The sequence below is a fragment of the Lemur catta genome, chromosome 8 (assembly GCF_020740605.2).
Source record: "Lemur catta isolate mLemCat1 chromosome 8, mLemCat1.pri, whole genome shotgun sequence".
NCBI classification, from domain to species: domain Eukaryota; kingdom Metazoa; phylum Chordata; class Mammalia; order Primates; family Lemuridae; genus Lemur; species Lemur catta.
The window spans coordinates 58,587,574-58,600,122 of NC_059135.1; the positions used below are offsets into that span (position 1 = coordinate 58,587,574).

The following is a 12,549-nucleotide window of genomic DNA, read 5'->3' on the forward strand; positions in this document are numbered from 1 at the left end:
CCCAGGATTATGCTTGCACATATCCCACAGAGATGCACCTGACAGTTATGTTACCAGATATTCCATAAAACCTTTTAAACTCTTAATGGAGCTAAAATAAAATTACATTTGCAATTAAACCTAGCAAATCAAGTAATTACCGTACTAGAGAACAAAAAAGAGAAAGATTGAAGAATGTCTAAATTTCATCTTGAATACTAATTCCTGTGGAGGAGCGTATTTGTGCTAAACCAAAATTGAGATTTTGGTGGAAGTTTGAAGACATTATGGGAAAAGTATCTACACATTTAAAGGGTCTTTGAAGTTATTTTAGAGGTTAAGTGACTTCACTTTCCTGGTGCAGGGATATCATTGTACTACTCTGACTTCACTTTGCCATAGTTAGAATATTTTGTTTGTTTTATTATGAAAAAATTAAGACAGGAAAAAGGACTTTCACAAGGTAGGAAAGAGTTGAAAAAAGAAGACTGCTGTCATTAAAAGAGATATGTGAGCTAGGCATGGTGGTGTATACCTGGGAGGCTAAGGCAGGAGGATCACTGCAGTGAGCTGTGATTGTGCCACTGCACTCCAGCCTAGTTGACAGAGCAAGAAAGACCTGGTCTCTAAAATGAAAAGAAAAAGGAAAGAAAAAGGTATGTATATGGAGTGTCTATGGTGAAGTTCATTCTGAAATGGAATGAAGTTACACAATGAGACCCTGGGTGTTAGGGGATGGAGAAGTAGGGAAAGCAAAATGATCTTGTTCAGGATAAAGAAAGAAAAACATGTATTTGTATGTTTTGGAAAATAAGAATTTAGACATTCTTAAATTGGAGGAGTACAAATATTTATAATATTATAAATTGATACATACAAACATAACCTAAATCAGTGCTTATTGTTACAAAGAGTCAATCTCTGTCAATTAATTGTTTCTTTATTATTTCAAGACTTTTACTCTTAAGGGTTTTAAAACATTTTTGGAAAATCAATTTATTTTACATTATAATAATTTTTGTATCCAAATAATTTTCTTATAACATCTATTATCCACTTAGACACTGTATTTTGATTGGGATATAAAAAACATGGGAAATTGGTCCCCTGAGTTCTATGATATATCTCAGTGTTACAGCGATCATGGATTGGTAGCTCATTCATAGACTGTTAAGGTTTTATTACCATAATGAGATACCATCTAACATTCGTTAGGATTGCTATTATAAAAAACAAAAGGAAAGGAAAAGGTACATGTTGACAAGAATGTGGAGAAATTGGAACCCTCATACGCTGTTGGTGGGAATGTAAAATGGTGTAGCTGCTATGGAAAACAGTATAGAGGTTCCGCAAAAGATTAACAATAAAACTACCAGAACTACCATATGATCCAGCAATTGAAATTAAAATCTCAAAGAGATATATCCACTTCCATGTTCATTGAAGCATTATTCACAATAGCCAAGATATGGAAACAAGACAAATGTCCATCAACAGATAAATGGATGAAGAAAATGTGGTATGTACATATACTAGAATATTATTGAGCCTTAAAAAGGAAGGAAATCCTACCATTTGTGACAACACAGATGAACCTCAAAGACATTATGCTAAGTGAAATAAGTCAGTCACAGAAGGACAAATGATGAATGATTCCACTTATATGAGATATTGAAAATAGTCAGACTTACAGCAGCAGAAAATAGAATGGTGGTTACCAGGGGATAGGGAAGGAAGAAATGAGAAATTGTTCAGTTGGTATAACATTACAGTCATACAAGATGAATAAGTTCTAGATATTTGCTGTAGAACATAATGCTGATAGTTAACCATATGGTGTTGTGCAATTAAAAATTTGTTGAGAGAGTAGATCTCATGTGTTCTTACCATCAAAAAAAAAAAAAAGAGCAAAGGAACAAAAGAAAACTTTTGGAGGTGATAGTTATGTTTATTACCTTGATTTTGGTGATGGTATCATGGGTGTATGCAAATGTCCAAACTCATCAAATTTTATATATTAAATATGTGCAATTTTTTTGATCAATGATATCTCAATAAGACTAGGAAAAAAAAGAGGAAAGACCATGGCTTGTTCATAATGGCATCCCTGAATGGTGCCTTGTAGGTAGTCACTCTTAGTACATATGCTGAATAAATTATACATATTTATTGTACAACTACATGCTAAACTTTTATTTTAAAAAATCACTCTTTTTCACTGAAACATGCTTTCTAAGAATATAGAGGGAATAAGTTAACAAGGACTTAGTAATTTAGTATATCTTTTTATCATTACCAGGTCCTAATGAAATAGAATCATCTTTCTTATTTTGTACCGAGGAAAGAACAGCACTTCTGATTCTTTTCTGCCACAGTTTGAATTCACCAATTACAGATGACAATAGTTAGCCTTCTTTCCACAAAAGAGCCAAAATGTTTTAACACATACTCAAGTTGGTGCATCAAAAAGGCTTAAACCCGAAGCCTTTTCAAGGGTTATCTGTTGGAAACCTTCCTTTAAAGGTGGACTGGGAGAGAAGAAAAAAAATGTTAAAGATAAAATTTTCAACTGATTTGTCTTGGGCTGGTGATCAATCATTAAATTGTATCTGGTTCGCCTCCAAAATGTGTAGGTCAGGAGTTGGCATCCAAGTTGGTATTCGTGCCATTGAGGTTTGTGGGGAGGAAGGACCTGGCAGAGATCCCAAGGGCAGTGGTGAAGGGCTGCTGAGTCCCTCCAAGTCAGCTGCTAGAGCTCTCAGCCTTTATCAGTTTCCTGGAATTTAAGAGTAATTCCTTCTTTTGTTTCCACCTCTTTTATTCTCTCTTTTCCTTCTTTCAGAAAATATTTATTGAGTTGCTACTTAGGCATTATTGTAGACACTGTAGATACAGCAGTGCACAAAACATGGAGATTTACTGATAGTTTTAAGAGACAGGTAATGAATAAATAAATATTTGCCACTACCCATCATTGTATTACAAGATAGGCTGTGAAGAAAAATAAAACAGGGCAGAGAGAATTGAGGGTAGGGAGGTGGTATTTAATAAGGGTGGTCAGAAAAGTATTTTGAAGGCGATATTTGAACAGAGACATGAAGGAGATGAGAAAGTGAGGGAGCTAGCTGAACAACTGAAAAATCATCCTAGCCACAAAGAGCAGCAATGGCAAAAGCCCTAAGACTTATTTGTTATGTTTAAGGAAAAAGAGAAAGCCCTTGTGGCAGAAGTGCCAAGAGAAGGTTAGAAGTAGTAGAAGATGGGGGCTTTTTCTTAACTTTTTGAAGATTACTAACCCTGCTAGAGGTCTATGTGAGGAGCCAATGCTACAATGACCAGCATGGAACAAACTCTGGGAGGGGACGAGTGTGCTGTTTTTAACTGGATCCCTTTCTGGATGTGGGTAATGCCCAGTCAGAACAAATGTTTGAGAAACCTCTAATTTCCGTACAAAAATAATCTTTTTGTCACTTTTTGGGTGATGTATGTATAAATGTTCTATATTTTCTTCCCATCTGCAATGGATTGAATTCTTGGAAGTTCTTATTACTGTTTGGGGAAGAAAAGGGCTAATATGACAAGGGTTAAAATTAAGAGTATCTTTAAATGTTTGAATTCTGGAAACTAAAACAATAGTGAGAATACAGTAACCTTTTGTCACACTCTGTATTTTGATTGTCTTTTATGTCTGTTGTATAATCACTTCTTCTGAAATAGTGGTACTACAGAGATACAAAGGACTACTGCCTAGAAAAGTATATATTAAGGAGACACACTTGTACCTTGTCAGGGTTGGCTCACTACTAACTGCTGTGATTTTGATATTCTACTGACACTCTGTGCCTTACAGATCTCAGAAAATGCTTATGAATTTAAAAAAAATTATTTTGGTAAAATATACATAACATAAATTTACCATTTTAACTATTTTAAAGTGTATAATTCAGAGGTATAAATTACATTCATGTTGTGCACCATCACCACTATCCATCTTCAGAAAGTTTCCATCATTCCAAGCTAAAACTTGGTACCCAATAAACAGTAACTCCCCACTCTTCCCTCCTCCTATCTCCCAGAAACCACTGCTCTACAAATTTGACTATGCAAGGGACCTTATATAAATGACCTCATACAGCATCTGTCCTTTTATATCTGGCTTATTTCACTGAGCATAATGTTTTCAAGGTTCATCCATGTTGTAGCAGGTATCAGAATTTTGTTCCTTTTTAAGACTGTATAATATAATACTCCATTGTACATACAACTACATTTTATTTATCTGTTCATCTGCTGATGGACATTTGGATTGTATCCACTTTGTAGCTATTGCAAATAATGCTGCTATGAACATTAGTGTGCAGATATTAATAGCTGTTTGAGTCCCTGCTTTCAGTTGTTTTGGACATATATCCAGAAGTGGAATTGCTGGATCATATGATAATTCTATGTTTAATTTTTTTGAGGAACTACCATAGTATTTTCCACAGAAGTGCACTGTTTTACATTCCCACCATCAGTGCACAAGGGCTCTAATTTCTTCACACCCTCACCAACATTTACTTTCCCTCTTTTTGATAATAGCCATTTTACTAGTTGTAAAGCCATATCTTATTAAGGTTTTGATTTGCATTTCCCTAATAAATAGTAATGTTGAGCATCATTCCACATACTTATTAAACCATTTATATATATTCTTTGGAGAAATGTCTATTCAAACCCTTTGCCCATTTTTGAATCAGATTTATTTACTTTTTGTTGAGTTGTAGAAATTCTTTCTATATTATCCATGTTAATTCTTTATCAGATATGTGATTTGCTACTCTTTTTCCCATTATTTACATTGAGTTTTCATCTCTGATGGTGTTCTTTGATGCCAAAAGTTTTTAATTTTGATGAAGTCCAGTTTACCTATTTTTTTCTTTTGTTGCTTATGCTTTTGGCCAAATACAATGTCCAGAAAATTTTTGTCTGTAATTTCTTCTTAAGAGTTTTATAGTTTTTATGTTTAAGTCTGTGATCCATGGGTGCTTTTTAGAAAATTCCTATAGACATTGTAGATTCTACAAGAGTCTCCAACTTTTCCTCACCCATCATTCCCAGAGGTCTGGTTTTCAGTTGAAATGCACCTTACTCTGTACATTTACCTTACTTTTCAATAACAATGTTTTGTTTTGTTTTGTTTCTTTTATTGTATGCTAGGATAAAAATTTTTGAATTATTGGAAGAGTATACTAGCAATTTAGTGGGATTCCTGATAGGGAAAGAATATAGTATTCATATTCTCATGTTCTGATGGGGTTCATTCATTGTCTTTTTACCAATCCAATCACTGAAAATATTTGGGTTTTGTCTCTTCCCAAGTTGTCTAGGAACTCTGCTTCCTTGCCTAGCTGGTTAATAAATTCAGGGGCTCTTTATTTTCTAATCATAGGTATTAGATGTTATGAATAAGTTAAATAAGGATTCTATCTTAGATCTGTTGTCATAACCCACACAGATCCTAGCACAATGCTTTGTACCGTGTGGGTGTATGTACTCAATACTTGAGTGAGTAAATAAATGAGTAATTGAATGAAAAAGAAAAGCTGTCTTGTTTTTTTAAGTGTCAAGTAAACCAGTGATTTCTACTATTTTGAACCTTAGATTCATTTTAATAAACCAAGTTCAAAAATCTCCCCTCTTGTTTCCCTTTAGTCTTAGTAAAGACACTCATTTTTCACTCAGTTTTATTAGAAGTGTTTTCAGAAGAGTTTGCTGCTGAGAACTAAAATTTGAAGGTGAGAGTTAATACCACAGATATGTGTTGTTCCGTAGACAGTCCTTGTGGAGGTTAAGTTCCCTTGGTAGTGCCTTTTCCCATTGGGTAGCTACTAGCAAATGAAAAATGGTGACTAAGGAAACTCAAAGTCACTGAATAAGGTTTATATTGTCATGGAAATATGACATATGAACATTTTTTATAAACAGTTCAATCCATGAATTATAATAGTTAAAGGAAGTAAAGTCTGTAAATGAAAGCTAAGTATTTTTGTCGTTGAATTATTGTATACTCTTTTTGCATAAACACTGCTTTGTCTGAGAATCCAAGTCTCCTGGTCAGATGTTTTCTGGAATATAAATTTGAGGGAGGGTAGGAATTATTTTCTTCCCATGTGCTTTTTATTCTGTGGCTACTATCTAATGTGGAATTTTCTCTATGACTCTAAGCCTGTTCACATCTATTAGGTTCTAAAGATCCTGCTTCAAAATGGCAGAAAGTAAGAAATATTATACATTTAATTCACCATTAAAAAAATAACCATAGCTTTCATCTTCTGAATATTTTTTAAACAACAACAAAAAGGAAACATATTTTAAACAATATATTATGGGTTTTATCACATTCTCAGATTAAGATGGGGGTTACCTTGCCATAATTATAGCCTTTACTTACAAGGGGGAGTAGAGAAATATGAAACTCAGGAAGTACCTCTGCCTGTGATTGTGTTTGTTTGTAAAAGGCTTGTTTGTAAACTCATGTTATTTATTCCATAGTGCTTTACCATCCCTAGATAAATTTCCACTAAATAAACTGTTCCTTTAGAATCATAAAACCAGATTTAGATTACCCCTTCCTCTGCTGATATATATCCTGAAAGAATGTCTACACCAAAAATCGTATGAGTATATTTCACCATTTTTTGACAATGTCCACAAGTGTCCCAAAGAATCCTTTGGCATACATGCTACTTAACTCACTTGTTTTGATATTGAATTAAAGGGTTCTGAGTCTATTGAACCATTCCTAGGTTGTCAGGAATATTTCCTCAGCACCTGTCATTATGCCTGAATTTTATCTTTTTGAGTGAATACCTACCCTTCTCTTGCTTTAGTATTAAGTTCTGGAATATCTACTAATGAAGAAAAGTCTGAGCCATGCTAGAACATCTTCCTTTTTAAAAAAAATATGTTTCTTTGTATCTTTCTGGCTATTTCCTAGGCTCATCATTTTATCCTATTGTATAATTCTGCTCAGTCCTAAAGAATCATTCCTAGTGTCAAATGATTGTTTATGCACTTGCCACATTCATTATTTTCTTACACTTTCAATTATTTTATTATTTTTATTTTGGCTCCTATCATATTCTAATACTTGTGTCTATTAAATCTTTCAACACCCTTGGTTTGTTCGCATTTACCAAACCCAGTGGATTTAATAATTTGCATCACCGTGAAAACAATGTATACATTCTGCATGCACTACCTGGACTAATGAACCTTAAGTTGGCAGGAACTAAAATGGCTATGTGACATATATTGCCATCTGTTGGTAGAAAGCAGTGTAGTCTTGATTTTGCAATGAACAAAGTTTTGTTTTAGTCTTTAAAATATCCTGAATTGAAAGTTCCCTAAGAAGAAAAAATTCTGTGTATGCAATATAAAAATTTATCTATTACAAAGTAATACATTACAAAGTAATGATCTTCTTACCATTAACTATGCAAAATCTATCTGTAAAAAAAATGATAAAACTCACTAATAATAATGGAGATAACATATTGTTCACTTGAAGTATACCAGGAAATGTGCTAAATGGTTAAAATATAGGGTCTTGTTTTTTCCCTTCAAGTGGCCTTTTAGGGTAATCATCTTAGCCCTGTTTTATGATATAAGAACCAGGCTTTAAAAAGCGTTATTAAATTCCCCAAGGACATAAGCTGGTAAGCGATAGAGATGGGATTTGAACCTAAGTCTCTTTCACTGTGGAGCCATGATCTTAACAACTCTGCTACGCTGTCTTCTTATTTTGTGGTAGAACTATATTTTAAATTAAACCCATAAACATGTTAGGCAAACAAAATAAAAGATAGGTAACAAATATGCTTCACTTAAGATTTTAGCATGGTTTTACTTTTACAGGCCAGCTCATTATTTATTATTTAAAATTTGCAGTATATAGGGAAAAAGGATAATAATCTTGCTGTTACTTATTTAGCCTAGGCACTGTGGTAGGTACTTTATAGAAACTGTTCCTATTCTACATGATAATCTTATAAGAGAGATCCTTTCTCCATTTCATTTATGAGGAGTTTGCATAAAGCCACGGAGATAATTATATGGAATGATAGGAAATTCAAACCTATGTTTAACTGGCACCAAAGTTAGTATGCCCTTTCTCCACATCATGTTGATATTTGGGGGAAGGTGGATACATGTATAATAATAGTGGAAATGGACTCTTCATATGATGACTTAAATAAAGGTACAGAACCTCTTCTGCAGCCATACTTTAGTGACCCCAGAGATCATTTAAGTCTGTGATAATTTGTGCTCTCAATAAAGGCTAAACTCTATCAGAGAGAGAAAATTTAATGTGAGGTAAAAAATGTTTTCTGTTTTCTTTCATACATACTATATAGATGGGGCTTCATGAATTTTTCTATGAAAACTTGCAGATATGCCAACAATTACTGACAATATTCTTATTAATAATTTCCCACAGTGTAAAATACTTCTTAAGATTACAGACTTTAATTTTTTATAAAGTTGAAGAATGCCATATTTTACAAGCCTGTGCATACAGACTAACTTCTATCTCAATGTGTAATAATAATCATTATTATAGGGTATTAAGAAAGACCTAGATTACAAAATTTTAATAATTTTTTTCATCAGAGAATCTAGAAATAAATCCCTGTCAGTCATCTGAATATAAAATCATCACATATGTACCTTAATTTGTTTTGCATACCATACTTGCAACTATACTTGTTCAAATACTATAAAGTTCTATAAAACTCTGAATGCTTTTAGGACACTGAATGTTGAACTATTCTTTTTGAAGCTATTAGATTAATGTTTGCTATCTACTAAATTAAATGTCTGTAAGAAATAATCATTTTAAGAATTAATTAATATGATTAACATAATGTTATATATGAAAGATGGATGCTATGGTAAGATTCCAGCAATCAGGAAAATATTTAATGAAAAGCATTCAATTACTTATATATTGATATACTTAACATTAGAGGCTCTGAAGTGGGTAGCCAATTCCATCCATTTTTCTTGTTATGATGGTAAACTTTGTTTTTATAATCTAAAGAGTAGGTATTAAGAGAGGGAGTCACAACACATAAAGATGGCAGGTCTTTTTAAGTTAGTTTACAAAGTTACTGCAATTCCAGTGAAAATACAAAATATGATTTTTCCCTTTTGAAATTAGATAACATGAATATAGTTAGTTAGGAAAATGTACACACACAAAAAGAGTAGTTTCTAATATTAATAGGATGACCCCAATTCAATACTAAATCATTTTATAAAAATAGAGTAACTAAAATAGTGTGGTGACCCAAACAGATATCTCAGTGGAAGAAAACATAATGTCCAGAAATAGACATAATTATATATGAGAATTATAAAGGTGGTATCTCAAATAGGTAAGTAGAAATATTAGTTAATAGATATCATTGAGGCAACTGAGTAGTAATGTGGATAAAGACAAATTCAGATTGCTACCTTGCCAATTAATCCAAAATACAATTCAGATGAATCAAATATTTAAAATAAAATACAAACCCCAAAACTGCTAGAAGAAAACATGAGAATTTTTTTAAAATTTAGAATTTTTTTTAAAATCTGAAAGTAGAAATTTTTTTCTAAGGTGATGTAAAACACAATAGCCATTGGAGAAAGGATTGGCCAATTCAATTTACTAGAAAAGTAGATATTCTGAAGGGCAAAAATTGCCATAAACCAAAACAAACAAACAAAAAATAATCCCCTGGCAAACTAATATTTGTATCCTGTACCACAGAAAAGGGATACTTTTATTTTGTTAAGAGTTCTTAAATTAATAAAACAAATACCAAGATTCCATTACAAAAATGGACAAGGCTACATATAGACAGGTCACATAAAAAGAAGCACAAATGGCTTCTCAGGATATGAAAAGATCCTAAACTCACTCCTAAAAGAAAATGCCAACTAAAATGATGAGAAGTTATCATTCCTCACATCTTAAAATTGCAATGATGAAAACAAATAATAAACATTCTTTTTAAGGTGTGTACAAACAATCCCTGACACATTGTTTGTGGAGGATGTGAATTGGTAGACCTTTGTGAAAGGGAATTTGGCAATGTTTTCTTTTTCCAGATTAAAAACACAGGTACAATTAGGAATCAGCAATTCCACTCTCAGGTGTTTGTCTCACAAACATAATCCCATACTGTGAAACTGCATATGAAAAGATAATCATTGTAGCTTTGGGCAACAGCCTAAATGTTCTACAGTGGGAGAATGGCTGAGTAATTTTGATATATCTATACGATAGAAATTTATGAAGCTGTGGTAAAAAGAAGTGGCTCTACACGTACTAATGCAGAAAGATTTTCAGTTTTTATTTTTCAGTGACAAAAGCAAGGTATAAAACAATGTGTCTATAGAGTATTATTTGTGTGAAAAGAACGATTAGAAATCAGGTGATACGAATAGTTTTGACAGAGGGAACATCAAGAGAATGCAAGGATCATCTGGCTGCCCTTTGGGGAAATGAAATGCATAGCAATGTAGCTGGAATGTAGACTGCAAATAGGGGACAAGAAGAAGCAGTGAGTGTAGTTTAGGAAAAGCCTTCTACACCAGACCAAAGACGTGAGAAGGTTATCCTGTAGGTAGTGGTCAGCTATAGATTTTCTTTTCTACCAAGGGAAGATTAACACATTTCTTACTGCAGAGGTGCAGGGTTTCTTGTTCGTTGAACAAGTATTATACAAGTGATCAAAACTTTGGTATTACCCAACTAAGTGTTTTAAAGTGTTTTTTATATCACTCTTTTTTCAAAATAAATGTGTAGTGCTTCAATAAGAAAAACAGATACAATGGAAAGATAGAGTCCTTGGAAATTTTAAATCTTGGTTTAGAGGAAGCAATTCATGATTTGAATAGACTATAACATTCCTAAATTGAAAACCATTAATGTGGCCCATCTCACTTGCACAGAAATGACACCCAATTTTCAATTGTTGGGGACAACAGAATGGAGCAGCAGAGAAACCTGGAGAACCTTTCAGGTGAAGTGCTCATATTCCTAAAATAGGTTCTGAGTTCTTCTCTTATTTTTCAGTTTGATTAACATGAAAGATTCAATATCTCCTTAGAATTGTGTGAGGGAAAATATTAATCAGTATAGAGGGGAAGACTCCACAATATTATTGTCACTAAGAGAAAAATTAACAAATTTGAAATAGAACATTTTAAATAAATTCATTAAAATTCTAATGAAGATGCATGTACTAAATGCAAGAAATATTTTAATTAATGATTAATATTTTATGATTGAGGGTTGCTTTTCTAAATAATAATTCCATACTCCAGTACAGAATTTAAGGCCCTTGCTAATGCATTATTTGGTCTCTTAGTTTCAGTCTTACTACATTCTGCTCCCAATGTAGGTTTATTTTTTGAATTTAACACCATCATTAATTTACCATGGTGTTTTATTTTTTAACTTATATTTAGATTACATTTTATATGTTTTATTGCTTTATTTCTGGTCTCATAGCAAAGGAATGCATATAGCAATCGTAAATATTTGTTGAATAGAACAGTCTTTAAAAGGGTATCATTAATTCAGTATGGTTTTATCTATTATGAATTTGCTATTATGCTGTTAAAAGTGCTAGGTAAATCCAATATTCCATTGAAGTTATGATAGGAACACTTACCAATATTCGAAATTAGTAGAGTTTTTTTCTATCTTACAGATTTAGGGTTTGTTTTCAACAGATGTGAAATGTAGTTTCAACATTGTACGTGTTTCTTAAGAATATGCCATAGAAAGAGGACAGTAGGAAAAAGTATTGGTGATATGATCTGGCTCTCTTACATTTTTCTACTGTATTTATTTTACTGTGTGTTACAACAATAAACATTATATCACACTACACTTGAATTTAAAAAAAAGAATTTTCAATTATCATTGCATTACTTTGTATATGTTGATAATGAACTTCGTGTTAATTACTTAAAACTCCAGAATGAGATTTTTTTCCATGCTATTCAAGAAGGATGAGGCATTTTTGGGGAAAAAAAAATCTGTTCTCTGATAAAGTTAACCATATGGGTACCTGCCTCTAAAGATTTGGATGTGGTGAATCCACGTAGTTCTTTCTACCCAACCCCCAAGCCTAATAACTTGGATGATCTTCTTATATTCTCTTGTTCACAGCAAAGACAGATGGATCAGGGAATTCTCCTCCAGCTCTGCTTCTCTGAAACCACAAAGTCAGGAAATATAATCAGAGTGCTCAGCTGAACCAGAGCAAGAGCTTTCCTAATGGGTAACTGTGACTTGAGAAATCACATCCATTAGGTAAAGTGATTAAATATACATCAGTCTTTTGGCAAGAAAGCCATGAAAATATTGCAGTAGAACATCATCACGTGACCCATCACTCCTGCTTGTAAAAGAAGCATGTTTTCAGCTTTAACATATGTCAGCCCCAAATTCCTCAGCTCAGTTATAGGAAAACACTTTTTGTGATGAATTTTATGCAATTGATGATATTTTGTGAACTATAATTG

At 32.8% G+C, this 12,549-nt stretch overlaps 1 protein-coding gene across 1 annotated transcript in view; it reads left to right on the forward strand.

Moving 5' to 3' along the window:
- SCN9A (sodium voltage-gated channel alpha subunit 9) overlaps nucleotides 1–12,549 on the forward strand; it is a 139,880-nt gene that overhangs the window by 7,259 nt on the left and 120,072 nt on the right. The window lies entirely within an intron of this gene.